We start from the raw sequence: 16,221 nt of genomic DNA, 5'->3' as shown, positions 1-16,221 counted from the left end.
TGGGCTCGTCCGATGGGCCCTCTTCCATCGCCGAAGCGTAGTCGACGGATGGCTTGTGGAGGTCTCTGGTGAAGACGTTCGGGGGGACCAGGGTCCGTGCTGATGCCATCTTTGCCAGTTCGTCCGCGGCCTCGTTGAACTTTCGCGCAACGTGGTTGAGTTCGAGACCGTCGAACTTGTTCTCCAGGCGACGTACTATCGTGCAGTACGCCTTCATTTTGGGGTCATGGCAACTTGACTCTTTCATCACCTGATCGACGACGAGCTGCGAGTCTCCCCGTACGTCGAGACGTCGTACTCCAAGTTCGATGGCGATTTGCAGGCCGTTGACGAGGGCCTCGTATTCGGCGACATTGTTGGAGGCGGCGAAGTGAAGCCGGATTATGTAGCGCATGTGTACCCATCATCTTTATCGCCGTCCCTTTCGCCGGTGCCCCTTTTCCTGGCCTCATCGTCGTCGGGGAGCCCAAGCCTGGTGTAGTAACGCCGGAGCATGGTGCACTCCTCGAGGGCATGCTTCACCGGACCTTGATGGTAAGGGCAGGGCTTCTTCAGCATGTCGTCAAATAGCCCGGGGCCGCGGGGGCCTCGAGGATTCCTGCGATCTGTTGTGGCGACATGGACGGCCTTGAGGACCTCCTGCTTCCCTGGGCGACCCTTCTTCTTTTTCTTAGGGAAGTGGGAGGCTGAGGCCTCGGGGGCCTCTTCCCTCCGCTTACCCTTGGAATCGGCGTCGGGGAAGATGGCTCCGATAGCCTCTTCCCCTGAGGCGAAGCTGGTGGCGATGTCGAGGAGCGCGGCAGCAGAGCGCGGGACATTGCGTCCTAACTCTCGGACCAAGTCCCGACAAGTGGTGCCGGAGAGGAAAGCCTGGACGATCTCCGAGTCATCGACACTGGGTAGCTCGGTGCACTATTTGAAGAAGCGCCGGTTGAAGTCTCGGAGAGACTCGTCCGGCTTCTGGCGGCAGCTCTTAAGATCCCAGGAATTCCCAGGGCGCACGTAAGTGCCCTGGAAGTTCCCGACGAAGATCCTAACCAAGTCGCGCCAGTCGTGGATTTGCGAGGGAGGGAGATGCTCAAGCCAGGCTCGCGCCAAGTCCGACAAGAGCAAAGGGAGATTGCGGATGATGAGCAGATCATCGTCCGCGCCACCTAGCTGGCAGGCCAGGCGGTAATCGGCGAGCTAGAGTTCCGGGTTGGTCTCGCCGCTGTACTTCGCGAGGTTGGCTGGCTGTCGGAACCGGGCGGGGAAAGGAGCAACGCGGATGGCCCTGCTGAAGACCCGAGGTCCTGGTGGCTCAGGGGAAGGACTGCGGTCCTCACCGCTGTCGTAGCGACCGCCTCGGTGTGGGTGGTAGCCCTGGGCGGCTCCGTCGTCGTGGCGCCGTCGCCTGCCAACTACTTCGTGGTCGCCCTGTGCCTCACGTTGGTCCCTAGGTCGATCGCGCACCGAGGGGGCCCTGTTGACCGTCGGCGCGCGAGCGGCCTCGGGACGGACCGAGGCATCCTGGCCCCGGCGAGGTTGCGCTGTGGGTTGCTCCGAAGTGCCTCTGCGCCGGCGGGAGGCGGAACTTTCGGCCTGCTGCATCGCTGCGGTCTCGAGGAGGTCACGGAGTTCTCCGCGGACCCGTCGCCCCTCGGTGGTGGAGGGCTCGGGCATTGCTCAGACCAGCATCGCAGCCGCTGCGACATTCTGGCTAGCGCGATTAAAGATTGGGGGTGGCTCTCCCCCCTCGTTGTCGTTGATGCGGTGATGGACGTCGCGGGCCCTCCCTCGGGCTCCTCCGCCCTCACCGCGCCCTTGCTGCTCCTGCTCGAGAGTGTCCCGAAGCTGTTGCAGAAGGAGTCGATCTTGTTCGACCTTGGCTTGAAGCTCGCGGAGCTGCTCCAGGTCTGGGCGTCGATGCCCCCCACGAACGGGATTCTCGTTCCGTGCTGCCGGGGCCTCGAGACGCAGAGGTGTGGCGTTGCCCGCCCCTGCTCGGGGCGGGGAATGGTTGCCTGTCCTCTCGTCCTCTTCGCCCGCCCTTGGCATCCCGAGCCCGACGTGGAAGCACTCACGAGATGGATCGTAAGTCCCTTCGTCATCGGAGTCGGAGTAGCCGAGGCAGTAGTCGCTTGCGGCCAAGAATTGGCGCAAAGCCCCAGGGTTGTGGAGTTCAGAGAAATACACCCCGGGCCATGCCTCATCCTCGTCCGAGGAGTCGGAGCGGGTGCTCAGGTCGAGAGCGAAGCGCTGGCGGCGTTCCGAGGGGTGCTCGTGAGTGGCAGCGTAAGCGTAGGCGTAAGAGGCGGCGGCATTTCTCAACCCAAAGGGGTATGGGGACGGTGCCGTCTCCATATTCTGCCCCGACGGGGTCGGCTCTTCAGGGAGTGGTGGAGCGGAGCTAGACGACTGGGCATCGCCGCGAGCCACCGGCGATTTTCCTTCGTCCATGCTCAGGCCAGACAGGTCCCTAGCCAGGGACCCCGTACCAACAGCTGGTCGTAGGGTATCGGCGGGGAGTGGCGTGCCGCCCCAGGCTCGCGTAGCGTCGGGGTGGCCTTGCTCGCGTCGCGCCTGGCGAGCGTGGCGAGAGCGGCCGCCCGGGCGCCGCTTGCGCCTGGGCTGCCGGGGCGCGACTTCATCGTCGGACGGTGGGGCTCGAGGGGTGAGGAGCACCAGGTCGTACTCATGCCCTAGAGACATGAACTCTAGGCTCCCGAACCAAACTACGGTGCCGAGACGCAATGGTCGTACGGGGTCTGCCATCCGGAACTTGCTAGGATGACGAAGCTGACACGCAGACGCCCCTACCTGGCGCGCCAACTGTCGGTGCTTTGGAACCAGGGGTCCCTCAACCAACGAGTGAATTTGTGCTGCGTGCCCCTAATCCCGGATGGTGATGCAAAGAGACACAAGGTTTATACTGGTTCAGGCAATCGAGGCCCTACGTCTAGTCCGAGAGATCGATCTTGTATTCCTTGCACCGGAGTGCTCGTAGTAGGGGGTTACAAGCTAGGTGAGAGAGGGAGCTAGCCCCAGGTCTCGGCGAGGGTGGCGCGGGCTGCTTGAGGCGTTGTTCCCAAGCAGCGTAGGAGTGCGTAGTTCTATCGGTGTGTTCGTCTTTCTGCTTCCAGCCCCCCCTAGAAATGGCCCTGGTCCCTCCCTTTTATACTCTAAGGGAGAACTGGGACCGTACATAGGTTGCTACATAGCGCTTCTATAAATGGGGTGGCGTGTCCGAGCCCTGTAGCCAGCCACTGTTGTGGTATGGTCGATGGAGTGGCCCCGTCCTTGTCGTGCAGAAGTGACGCGCCGGTCATACTCGATCTTGTGCGTCGTGGGGCTCCAGTACAGCTTGATGCAGGACATGGCGGGCGACATGCTAGTCACCGTGCGATGACGTCGTAGGGTGCAGCGGCTCTGCAGATGCCGAGGCCGAGCCATCGTGGGGGGCTCGGCGGACATGGGTCCTCAGGCAGCCGAGCCCCTGAAGCAAACTGCCGAGGCCTTAGAGGGAGTTATTGGCCCTGGGTACTGATTCCGAGGCCACAGTAGCCCAGACGTGGCTCCCCACGCTGCGTTGTCCTCGGAGTAGGAGTTGGCAGCACAGTGAGGCATGGGCGTCAACCATGTGCATGGTGGTTAGTACAGTGGCGGGTAACCCTTGCCCAGTCTGGGTGACGTGCAGGTCATCGTGTGATGACGTCGTAGGGAGCTGTGGCTCTGCAGGTGCCGAGGCCGAGCCATCGCGGGGGGCTTCGGCGGACATGGGTCCTCAGGCTGCCGAGCCCCTGAAGCAAACTGTCGAGGCCTTGGAGGGAATTATTGGTCCTGGGTACTGATTCCGAGGCCACAGTAGCCCAGACGTGGCTCCCCATGCTGCGTTGTCCTCGGAGCAGGAGTTGGCAGCTCAGTGAGGCATGGGCGTCAACCATGTGCATAGTGGTTAGCACAGTGGCGGGTAACCCCTGCCCAGTCCTGCCTCCTGTCCCGTCGACCATTCCGCTGTACTATGCCGAGCATGCGGCCGATGTCAGGGGCAGCAGTTGGCTGAGTTAATGCGACACGACGTTTTATCAGAGGGACGGGAGAAGGAAGAGGCAGCGGAGTGCTGCCGAGCCCGCCTCGCGCGAGACGGAGGGTCGGTGGCCCGGCCGAGGCCTTTGGCGGGGAATCGCTCGAGGTCAGTGGTGAGGGGGCCTCGGGCGAGTCGGAGAATCGGCCGAGGCCAGCGGTGTTTAGCTGGTTTCGATCTTTACGAAGTCTAAGCAGTCGTTTTTTTTGGGTCTTGCTTAGGGTACCCCTTCTCACGGTATCCGACACATAGGCTTCTTAGACCCCATGCGAGTCAATGAGAGGACATGTCTAGGCCTCTATAGATGTGATGTGGAAGACTTAAAACAGAGATTGATTGCTGTTTTCGATGAATTCACGATGAAAAAGAAAACACACATACTTCTAGCCTACAACTGCGAGTATGTGGTCTCGGCTTTTAATTTTATGCTTGTTTTTTTGTTAAGATTATTCGATAATTAGGATTCTGTGATTGCAGCAACTATTTCGTCTTCATTTATGTTAATCTTGCAAAAAATCTGCTTAAGGTGTGGGACTCGAAGAAAAAATCATTTCATCATCTGGATGCACCGGTGGCAGTGCTGAATTAGTAAGCGATCCTAATAACATATTATTTTCTAGTCACACATACCACTTTCTAATGTTTCTTCCTTTAATGTTGCTCAGTGTCCGAAGAAGACATATCGGTGGGACGCCGGTCCCATTCAAGGTTGTCGAAATAGAGGGGAAGTACCTATCACAGCCGACGGGAAACAATGAATGCAGGTTTTATATAATATGGGCAATGCTTTGCTACATCGGCGAAAAATTAAAAGAAGCCGATAAGTTGGTGTGTATAATCCCCATTTTATTTATGTTTGTTAATAATTCAATAAAATGATTTATTGTTCCTCTTTGGATATCATCTTTTTTTGAATGACAGCGCAAGAAATATAAGCACGAAAGACTGTTAGACATAGAGATCGTCGCACTATAATCGGAGCTGGCAAAATTCATCTTAGCCGAGGTATTAGAAAAAGATGGAGTATTTTTCATTGCACAATCTGTGAAGTACAAGGACCAGTATGGCCCAGAGTGGCTCGCCAGATTATTGTAAGAAGTCTGAGAAGCATTGCACGATCTGTGAAGTCCGAGAACATTTCTTTTTTGTTTTGAGTTATCAAGATCTTGATAAGAACATTTAAACTGTAACCGTGACATTTATAATGTTTAATATTGATGGACCTGTCATCTACGTAGCGTATATAAAGCGAAATCCAATTCCACGAAAAAATATAAATTAAAATAAATTATAAAACAATAAAATACGAACGAGCACCGCCGGTTAGCAATAAACCAGCAGTGCTGTCGTAACCATCACTGTCGGCTTGAACCATGAACCGACACTAAAGGTTATGACAACGCTGCCGGTTTGATCCATGAACCGACATTGATATTTACTACAACATTGCCGGTTTTATCTATGAACCGACAGTATAAGCTTGCTTAATACTGCTGGCTTGAGCCAAGAACCGACACTTTTGAAAGTAACCGTCACTGTTGGTTGGCACTACAAACCGACAGTGTTGTTCAACTAGACAATGCCGGGTGAAGCCAGGAACCGACACTGTTTCATATAGATTAGTGTCGGTTTTTAAGGACCGACCGTGATGTTAACCCTCCATCATTGTTGGTTCAAAATCCAACAGTGAAGTGGGTTTTTTAATCAGCAGGGATGTTCGGATCTGGGGCAGCGTGAAGTTGATCGACCTTTGTTTAGACCTGCTTGACCTGTGGGCCGAGGGTCACGTTTGACCAACCACCATTTTTCCCAGCTAGGAGTAGGGCAAAGCAACCACTCTTGTCCTTTCGCTGTTCTCCTCATCCTCCCACCTGCTTAATTTTTCTCGCTTCGCATGATCAGGCCTTGCAACGCCCCCAAACAGCAACAGACAACTCCAGAGAGCACGGAAGAAAAACGAAGAACTAGCTGACAACAGTAACGCGGTCGAATTAATTCAAGCTGTATAGTAAAAAACACTGAGGTGGCGATGAGTACGAGCAAGTGCTTAAAAAACTTTGAGGTGAAGTGAAAGTGGCAGTTGGCCTGCCTGCTTGACAGGCTGAGGTGAAAGGGTAGTCGCGCGGCAGGGATTCGGGGGTGATGCGAGAATCCACTAGCGCAGCGCAGGGAGGATGGGAGGTGGAAGCGTGCACCTCACGTCGAGGTGCCGCGGGATTAGACAACACCTGGGACCCTCCTCGGATTTCGTCGCCGGATCCATCCGCCCCGACGTCTACCGCGGTGAAATCCTTGTCACCGGCCGCGCGTGAACGTGAACGACGGGACGGACGGGGTGGTGTCGTGCGTGGTGAAAGTGAAAGTGAAAGTGAAACCGAGGAGCAGACGCTGCCGATCCCTCAGCTCGACACCTCACCGTCGACTGGTTATTCTAGCTAGGCGCGGTTGATTTCTTCCATTTCTGGCGACGTTTATCTCGGACATTAACGTTGCTAGAAATACAGAGAGAGCATGGGCACCGACCAGTGACAAAAGCGGCTTGGGAGGACGCCTTCGATCGAAATCTATGCGTTTGGACGATTTCTCCTTTGTGGAAAGGAATCAGGATGGTGGCGAGCAGCACAGCAGCTGTGGTCCATTCCACCGAGTCACACCGTCTCCTCTCGTCTCCCGACCTAACAAAGCGCACAAACAAGACAGCCAAACCACACGTTGTCCCACACGAGAAAACGCCTGTACTGTACTCCGTAAATAGGTTGACTTGGGCATGCGCTAGGCTACAAGCCGCAAGTTTTAAGTCAGAAGCGGCACTCACTCCGACCGACCTGGATATGGCAAAACCACCGCATTCCTGCTGGTTGCCAAAAGTTCGACGGCTTATTCATTGATTGACGTGAGATAAAGGCGAGAGGCAAATAAAAGCCTAGTAGTACATACGGTCATTGATGGATTTTTTTCCCAGTAATCATTAGCATGAAGATGTCTCTGGAGAGATTATCAGCCTGTTCGCTTGTTGGTTTTAGCTAGCCCAAACCAAGTCAGCCAACGATGTTTTCCTTTCATAATAAACCAGCATCGGTCAGCCCAAACCAGTCCAGAAACCAACCAGCGAACATGTCCGTATATGATGTGAGAGGGTGTGTCCATGGATGAGCATGGGCTCTAAAGAATTTAGCACATTCTTGGCTCGAGTACAACGTAACTGTCGCGAGGTTATTCTGCACACTAAAAAACATACAACAAAGCATGACTATGATAATGGATTGTTAGTTAAGGTGCAAATTCATATCACGAAATGTGGGGAACGAGGGAACAGAGGGTGTAGCCATGATATAGAGTGCAGTGCTTGCAACAAGAGACTGAGTATATGACTCAATTGTGTCGCTGCCAAGGATTTGACTCAACAAATTTGGCAATTGACACACTAATGCAAGAGTTGATGTCTATACAAAACAATGGATTTGACGATGAGGCTAAAATATCAGAAGGATAAAATGTCTCTGTAGATATGTAGGAGACATGTGGTCATGTATGGGCGTTGGCTCCAACACTGTAGCGTGTCATTGACTTGAGTAGAGTGCAGCCATACAATGTTGCTTTGATGCACTTAAACAGAGGATTCATACAAATAGAGTAAGCCTAGATGGAAGACTATTAGTTGAGACATAGATCCGAGACGCAAAGATGACCGGCGAGGGAATATTCAGCATGTTCGCGTGTTGGTTTCAATCAGGGCTTATTCGTCAGCCAACGGTGTTTTTCTCTCACAACAAACCAGCACCAGCCGGGCTTATCAGTCAAGAAACCAACCAGCGAACAGGCTCATTGGGTGTAACTATGATGGAGTGTTTGCAATAGCTGTGATATTGTCAAATTCCATGAATTTGACTCGACAAATCTGGTAGTCGACACCTTGAAACCGTGGATTTGCAGGAGACAATGCATGAGAGAACCAGTTTAAATCGTGGTTGAACGTGTTTAGTGAAGGCGAATAAATGGACAAGCCCATATGAGCTTGTTCGGCTGCACTCATTTATAGTTGCGAGTTGGAGAGAACAACAGTGGATGAAAAATAGCAAGTGTAGCTACAATAATGCTGCAAATGAAGGGAGCCAAACAGATCCTACAACTATGGTCGGTCGAATTCATTATGAAAATTCACAAATTCGGAAGTAGGTGTGTACCAACTATATATCCAACTAATTTATGATGAAACTATATATAAGCTGATCTGGTTTGATCAGAATAATCAAGCCAGGTACATGAATCCTCGGATTATCCATGGTAACCTGGGTGCAGTCCTTGATATGATGCACGAGTTGGACCAGCCGACGCCCCTTAAAAGCTAACCCTCTAGAGCCACCGCAGGCCAAAGTTGCTGCACGTACTGTTGTCGTCTAGCCTTGGGGCATCACATGCACGCGCCTGAACCCCTCATAGCACAGTACAGTACCACGTATGCACGCCGCTGGCGCTGGGTGGACGACGAGGATCGACCAGAGCTGCGACCTGAGACCTGCGACAGGTCCGCGCTCCGCAGACACAGGCACACAGCGACACGCCTACAGTTGCGCGCGCTCGCGTCGCGTAGCCAGAGTAGCCCACTATCGGCGGATCGGCGCTCTCGGTCGTGGCGCGATGATAGCCTGAAGGCCGACGCCGCTAGACACTAGAGGGCCGCCCTAGCTAGGGTTAGCTACTTGTACTACTACCGCACGCACACGCACAATAATAAAAGGACGAGAAGTCGAGAAGCTTTTGGCTCGCGTGGCAGCAGGCCAGGCAGGCTTCATTCAATTCTGTAAAGATGTCCGCGCTCGGGCTCTCCGACGACGATGGATGGTCCGAACCCCCTCTGGCCCCGGCATACTAGTGGAATTCAGTGCATGCCCTGCCGGAGCTTTGCGCGGCGCCACCGCGCCATGCATGGCATGATCCACTCCCTCCTGTCCTGCCACAGCCACGGCTTTCTTGCGGTCGCAGCAGCCTTGCAGCGGTGTCGGGGGGCACTGCCGGCTGCTCCCTCCGGCGGTCATAAATTAGTGGCACACCGGCGGCGGCGGTGGCCAGTATACTACACTACTGTACGTCGTTGTTACCAAGGGCAAGATCGTGTACGTACGCCATCAATTCTCTCGCGCGCGCAGCGTGAGCGTATTGTGTCGTGTGGGTTGGCAGGAAAGTTCGCCAGCCTTGTCGGTTGCTGTTGCTGGCTGGCTCTGGCTCATTGCTGCGCCGGGGCGGAGCACACTGCGATGCCCTTTTGCTTTCCACGGGCGTCCACGCGAGGAGGAGAGGGCATGAGCATGGGTCACCGCCTCACTGATGGTCAGGTGTACGTACGGCGTGAACGAACGGACGTGGTGGGCTTTCTTGGTTGAAAAGCCACGCCGAAAAATACCGTCGGTTGATTTGGTATGAGAGAAAAATATTATAACATGACTGATAAACCACGTTGATAAGTTTGGTCCTATTCGTTTGAGCTTATCAGTCGGCTTATCAGCTACAGTATTTTTCTCTCACAACAAATCAGCTTCAGCCGGATTATCAACAAACTTTAATATCAGTCGAACGAGCCCGTGACGATGATGGCGGATGCCTGATGGCAAGTGCATCTATCAGTGACTTGCGAGCACCACAGAGATCGCCGTGCGATCTTTACGGTGCGACTTCCACAGACGCGAAACGCTAAACAAACCAGGCAAAGTTATTACTCGAATTTCGGTCGATTGGGATGGGAGTTGTTGGGACCGGAACGGAACGGCCGCAGTATTTGGGCCACGTACGTACGTAGAGGAATTTTCAACGCGGCCAAAGTGGCGAGGTTTATTATACTTGTACTTGTATTAAGTTACTGTATTAACTAATCGATGACCTAATAGATATATCCTAGGCTCGACCAAGCTAGTCCAAACAGAGAACCGGCCGTCCTGCGTAGATAGACGGCACAAGTCATGATTAAGGAACGAACGAGAGAGCCGGGGGGGTTAAATGCAGCTTATCCTCTCAATAGAAGAGGGGTCAAGTCACCAAAGCAAGCGCGTAATCGGCGGCAGCTTTATTCCCTTCAGACCAGTCACCACCTTTGCGACTAAGGCCCAGTTTAGGCCCCGTTTAGTTGCCAAAAAATTTTACATAGTAACTGTCACATCGAATCTTGCGGCACATGCACGGAGTACTAAATGTAGACGAAAAAAAAACTAATTACACAGTTGGTCGAGAAATCGCGAGACGAAACTTTTGAACCTAATTAATCCATAATTAGACACTAATTACCAAATACAAACGAAATGCTACAGTGAGCCAAAATCCAAAAATTTTTGGATCTAAACGCACCCTTAGATGCACTCCAAAACCCAAAATTTTTTGCGCAGTACCCATCACATCGAATCTTGCGGCGCATGTATGGAGTACTAAATATAGACGAAAAAAAAACTAATTGCACAGTTGGGTGAGAAATCACGAGACGAAACTTTCGAACCTAATTAGTCCATAATTAGACACTAATTGTTAAATAAAAACGAAAGTGCTGCAGTAGCCAAAATCCAAAATTTTTTGGATCTAAACGGGGCCTAAACTCACGCATGCATATATCCCATATAATATACTACTACTACTACCACTTAAATTATGTTACTCTATGCGGCAGTGGCACTGAGCGCATGCAGGCGAATCCGTCTCAAGGCGAGCGAGGAGGATAACCTGCGATCGTTAATTCTCCAAAAGCGCAGGCGCAGCTGATTATTACGCCGACTGCTCGCTTTGCGCTGCGTTTGTTCCGGTCGGCGCCTTCTGCGACCATCGACGACGTGCGGCGCGGCGCGGCGCGGCTGGCTGACAAAGCGGACGGAGGGAATCGTGATGCTCCCAGAAAAGACAGTGGAAAAAAGGGGTGCAGAACTGAACTGAGATGATGATCCATCATCCATAGCAAAGCTAGGTTTATTTTCGTGTCTTTACTACCCAGCTGCGTCCTGGCGTGTCATGTCGTCCTTTTCCGGACCCTGCCTTTTCCAGTTTTCCCCCAACGCTGAGGCCTTGAGGAGCTGCTATTGAAGAGCACAAGGCCGTGCTTTCAGATAGATAGATAGATGGTTATGTTCGTTTGTTTTATAATCTGTACGGTTTATTTTTTCAACGAAACCAACGGGCCATTAGATAACGGCGATGGAATTTCGATGGATCGCCGTTGGCAGCCGGCCCGACAATAGTGGTGTACGTGCCCATCATGCGCCCCACCACCCATCGCGCGTTCGTTCGTTCGGCGGCCGCGGCCAGGCGCTGGGGCCCAGGTCCTCTCCCCTAGCGCGCGCGCGGACGCGGGCGCGGGGAGCAGAAGGGTGGTGAAGGCCGGACCGCCGGACGGAGGAGGAGCAGTTGCCGGTCAGTCCCACCGCACCCGACCACCGACCCCACGTCCCCACCCGCGCGCAGGCGTGCGCGGCCACTTTTGCGCCTGTCGGGCGGAGGGACCCGCGCGCCCGCGCCGATGGCCCTTCTTCCCCTGGGTTCCTGGGTGAGTGCGATCTCCCTCCACGCGGCCACCCGCGTTGGCGTTGCACCGCGTGGTGGCGTCGTCCGCTGTCCGCAGATGGTTGGGTTGGGAGCTGCCGCCGCGGGCCCTCCGTTCCACTACGCCTTCCTCACCATCCGGCACCGTCGCCCCCTGCACCGCACCAGTAGCCGCGGGTTTTTGACGCTGATGAAGGGTCAGCGGAAACCGGGAAACGGAACGACCAGGTGCCGATGGTTGGGATGTGAACACGGCACGGCTAGCGCGTGCAAAGGCATGTGCATGGTTTCCAATATCGGCCGAAATCTCCTGATTATTTCTGATATATCCTCTTTATCCGTAGGTGCCGATAAGAAAATATCTATCTTTTTCATACAAATTTTGTTTAAATTTATTTAAATTTACTTAAATTCAAATTAAATTTTATTTAAATTTGGTCCGATATTTTCAATATATCATGTTTATCCTCTTTATCTATGACCCCGATAAATTTAAATTTCTGAAAATGAAAACCTTGGGCATGTGTACAGGATCCGTACTCAGTATCGTACCTCGCCGTAGTTCATTTCTTAATGCCGAATCAAATCTGCATAGAATGTGCTTTAGTATTAGGAGTATGGCCCGTTTTTTTTTTTTAGAAAAGAGAGAAAGAGAGAGTCAGAGAGACTTGCAATGTTGACCTCCACAACACTCCAAGCTCCTCACTTCTGTTGCACCCTTCCTTCGACCCCGTTCACATGCTCGCGCCTGCTAGTATGCCCTTGCATCTATCCTGCACTGCCACAACAACACTCACCTCACATGTCCTCCGGTTCCACTGCTCTGCCTCTGATGCCCTACCCGGCAACACCCTAGACTACTAGGCATTTGCACCTTCTCCGACCAACCGATGGTAGGCATTGTACGTGGCGTCTCTGCTGTACGTAACATGCAAGCCACGCCCTAGCCCCCTAGCCTTGCTTAGTTCCACCCCAAAATCTAAAAAGTTGTTACAGTATTTGTCACATCAAATATTTGTGGTCCGTGCATAGAGCATTAAATGTAGACGAAAAGAAAAACTAATTGCACAGTTTGGTGGGAAATTGCGAGACGAACGTTTTAAGCCTAATTAGTCAATGTTTGGACACTATTTGTCAAATAAAAATAAAGGTGCTACAGTAGCCTCAAAATCCAAATTCCGCGAACTAAACAAGGGCTGACAACATCGCGAAGCAGACCAGAACTGAATGCTCCGTGACTTTTCACCCTGTTCTCAAATTAGCGTCGAATTTTGCATGTCTTGGCCGCATAGCCTTTGATTTTTGATATCGGTAACAACATTCAAAGTTTCAAACATCAGCATGTGTTATTAGTGATTCACAAATCAGGATCATTCAAAAAATGGATAGGTGTATCCGCTGTGTTAGAGAAGTGCGATCGGGTACATGTTAATCTTGCATATACTTCATCTATGATAAAATAGATGCAAATCTCATTTAAACAATTTGACCTATAAAAACAAGATGTGCATTTATTTTAGGATGAAACAAGTAGCTGTAAATACATGTACAGGTAGATCTACAAAGATTGCAACAAAGATAAGAATGATAGGTTGTAAATTTTATTCAACACACAAATGACCATATAGCGTTGATCGATCATGAGTTCATCGTTCTTTGAATCCAGAAACCAGGATGTGTGTTAAGCACTAAAAACACCCCGGTTAGTTGCTGGCACGTGGCACGGTTCCCTACGCACGTGCGAGGCCCCACGGACCATCATTCTCAGGGCTGCGCCGCTGCCCCGCGCACCCCCCCCCCCCCCCCCCCCCCCCCCTCTCTCTCCCTGTTGACGACTGCTGTCACCAGTTTTCTGTAGCTCCGGACCGGCCCAAAACCAAAACTCGCTACTACACGCACAAAGCGCACTTCGAAGCCTACATGGACGAAATTTGACGCATTTCCAAAAAATTGCCAGGGCACCAATTTCCCTTCTCCTTCGCCCAGCTAACCTAGACGCATAAAAAAATTGCGGAAAAGAATCGCACTATCTCATGACATATGAAGGCGAAGACTAGAGAAGGGGCCGGGAGCAATTCCACTACTCAGGCCATCCACAGGACATTCCTCCTCCCTCGCCCGTCCCATCCAGTTCCAACAGCAGGCTCCTCCTCCTCCTCTTCCTCGCGCCCCTCGGCGGCAAGCGCAACACGGGAGAATCGCTGGCGAGGAGCGGAATTGGGATCCTTGCATGCATGGATGCGGCGCAGTGGCATCAGGTAAGCTAATCTGCACAGCCATCTCGATCGATCAAACCAGGCGCTAGCTACCTGCAGCATGCATCGGGGGCCATGAGCACGAGGTCTCTCACCTGCCGGCTTGGATCTTGATGTCTACTAGTGTCTTCTTGTTCTTGGTTACTGCTCTGCGTATATTGGTTCTTCGTCTCTGGCCTGCCTTGGTCCTGGAGCTTGCTTTCTTATACTAGGGAGTAGTATGTGGGCATGATGATCTAACTACCTCTCCGGCAGCGGTAGGCTTTGTTGTTCTTGGATACCGCCATGGCGAACCTTTTATTCTTTGTGTAGATCTATGCGAGTATCGTCATCTGCTCTCTGTGTGCGTCCCTGCCGTCTCTTCTCCATTGGCTTCGAGCTGAGGGCCTTGTGGCCTTTAATTCTCCCCTTGTCTCCTCCTTTTAATCCCTTGAAAGGAGCACACGACCGCCTTTATTTTCCTTTGTTCCTGCCTTTCTTTCTATCTTATCCCCCTTTCCAAGCTCTCATCCCTTTTATCCCTCCTTTTCCCTTCTCATATGGAGTAAGCTTTACTCCCCCCCCTCTCTCCCACACGTTGCATCAAAAGAGCAGCCATGTCTTGGGTGATGGAGTAAGTAGCAAGTGCTACGCCACAAACGCAACCCTACAAGAGCACAAACAAAGTTGAGTTTTATGGGGTGCTTTGTTTCTCTCTCATCTTTTCTTTTCTTTTTTCACCTTTTTATTTGCCTTTACCCCCCTTCTCTTTAATCTCACTTTGTATCCATTTGATTGGTTCTTTGTTGCACTGCACTGCACTTGCACCATAAGAATCCAAAGACCTACCCCCCTACTATGTGCTATTCATCTCTTCATTCTCCCATACTATATGTTCTTCTTGCTTCGTAGGAGTAGTTGTTTGTTACCTTAACATTCATCATTCAGGCTTGCAGTAGTAACATCTAACGATGAGCAATACGTGTCCTTCACCAGGGGCTAGGGCTAGGGAAGCCCATGGAAGAGATGCTCATGGCTGGAAACGCAAATCCAAACCAGAATCCAAACCCGCCACCTGCTGCGCCCTCGGCTCCCGGCGCCCAGAGGGCTGGCGCTCCCGCTGCGGGTGCCGCGGCAGCGCCTAGTGCTGGCGCGACCGGAGGGGCTGGGGCGGGCACGGAGCGGCGGGCGCGGCCGCAGAAGGAGAAGGCGCTCAACTGCCCGCGGTGCAACTCCACCAACACCAAGTTCTGCTATTACAACAACTATAGCCTGCAGCAGCCGCGCTACTTCTGCAAGACGTGCCGCCGCTACTGGACCGAGGGCGGCTCGCTCCGCAACGTCCCAGTGGGCGGCGGCTCCAGGAAGAACAAGCGCTCGTCCTCGGCCGTGTCTTCGGCGGGGGCCTCCACCTCCGCGGCGATGTCCAGCACGGTCTCCGTGGGGCTCCCGGCCAAGAACCCCAAGCTGATGCACGAGGGCTCGCACGACCTCAACCTGGCGTTCCCTCACCCTCACCACTACGGCCGCGCTCTGCAGCCACCGGAGTTCCCGGCGTTCCCGAGCCTGGAGAGCAGCAGCGTGTGCAACCCCGGAGCGACGGGCATGGTGGGCAACGGCGCCGCCGGCAGGGGCATGGGCGCTCTCTCGGCGATGGAGCTGCTGAGGAGCACTGGCTGCTACGTCCCCCTACAGCACGTTCAGCTTGGGATGCCCGCCGAGTACGCGGCCGCGGGATTCGCGCTGGGCGAGTTCCGCATGCCCCCGCCGCCGCAGTCTCAGAGCGTGCTCGGGTTCTCGCTGGACACGCACGGCACGGGGGCAGTTGGCGGCTCCGGGGGTTACAGCGCCGGGTTGCAGGACAGCGCGGCTGGCAGGTTGCTCTTCCCCTTCGAGGACTTGAAGCCGGCGGTGAGCACAGCTGGCGGCGGTGCAAGCAACGGAGCCGATCATCATCAGTACGAGCACAGCAAAGATCAAGCTGCAGGCGGCGACGGCAGCGGGGCCAGCGGCGTCACCGGTGGCCACGAGACTTCAGGATTCTGGAGCAATAGCATGATCGGGAATGGCAGCAGCAATGGTGGCGGAGGCCCTTGGTAAGGCGGCGCGCCATGCATGGCTCATGCACGCGCCGTTGTCAGCATGTGGAGATGATAGGGATAGAGACAAGGATCGGAGTTAATAAGAGGGTGGAGGTGATTAGTGTTCACATATGGCGTTTGATCTCTCTCTGGTTGTTTGCCTTTTTTTCTTTTTTTTTTCGGTTCTTGGTGTTCGTGTGTGTGCAATCTACTTGGGGGCTAACACAGCAGGATATACAGATTGTTAAGGTGGTGAACCGGTGATTTACAGCTTCTCTTAGCCAATCGATCTCTTGTTTCTGATTGTGTAATCCAAGGAGCAAGCTGTCAA

At 53.2% G+C, this 16,221-nt stretch overlaps 1 pseudogene; it reads left to right on the top strand.

Moving 5' to 3' along the window:
• The first annotated feature begins 13,396 nt into the window (after nucleotides 1-13,396).
• On the top strand, nucleotides 13,397-16,221 carry LOC136467471 (dof zinc finger protein 2-like; annotated as a pseudogene).

The sequence above is a fragment of the Miscanthus floridulus genome, chromosome 7 (assembly GCF_019320115.1).
Source record: "Miscanthus floridulus cultivar M001 chromosome 7, ASM1932011v1, whole genome shotgun sequence".
In the NCBI taxonomy this organism is placed as follows: Eukaryota; Viridiplantae; Streptophyta; class Magnoliopsida; order Poales; family Poaceae; genus Miscanthus; species Miscanthus floridulus.
The sequence above is the reverse complement of the archived record's forward strand: the minus strand, read 5'-3'. Positions and strand labels throughout refer to the sequence as shown.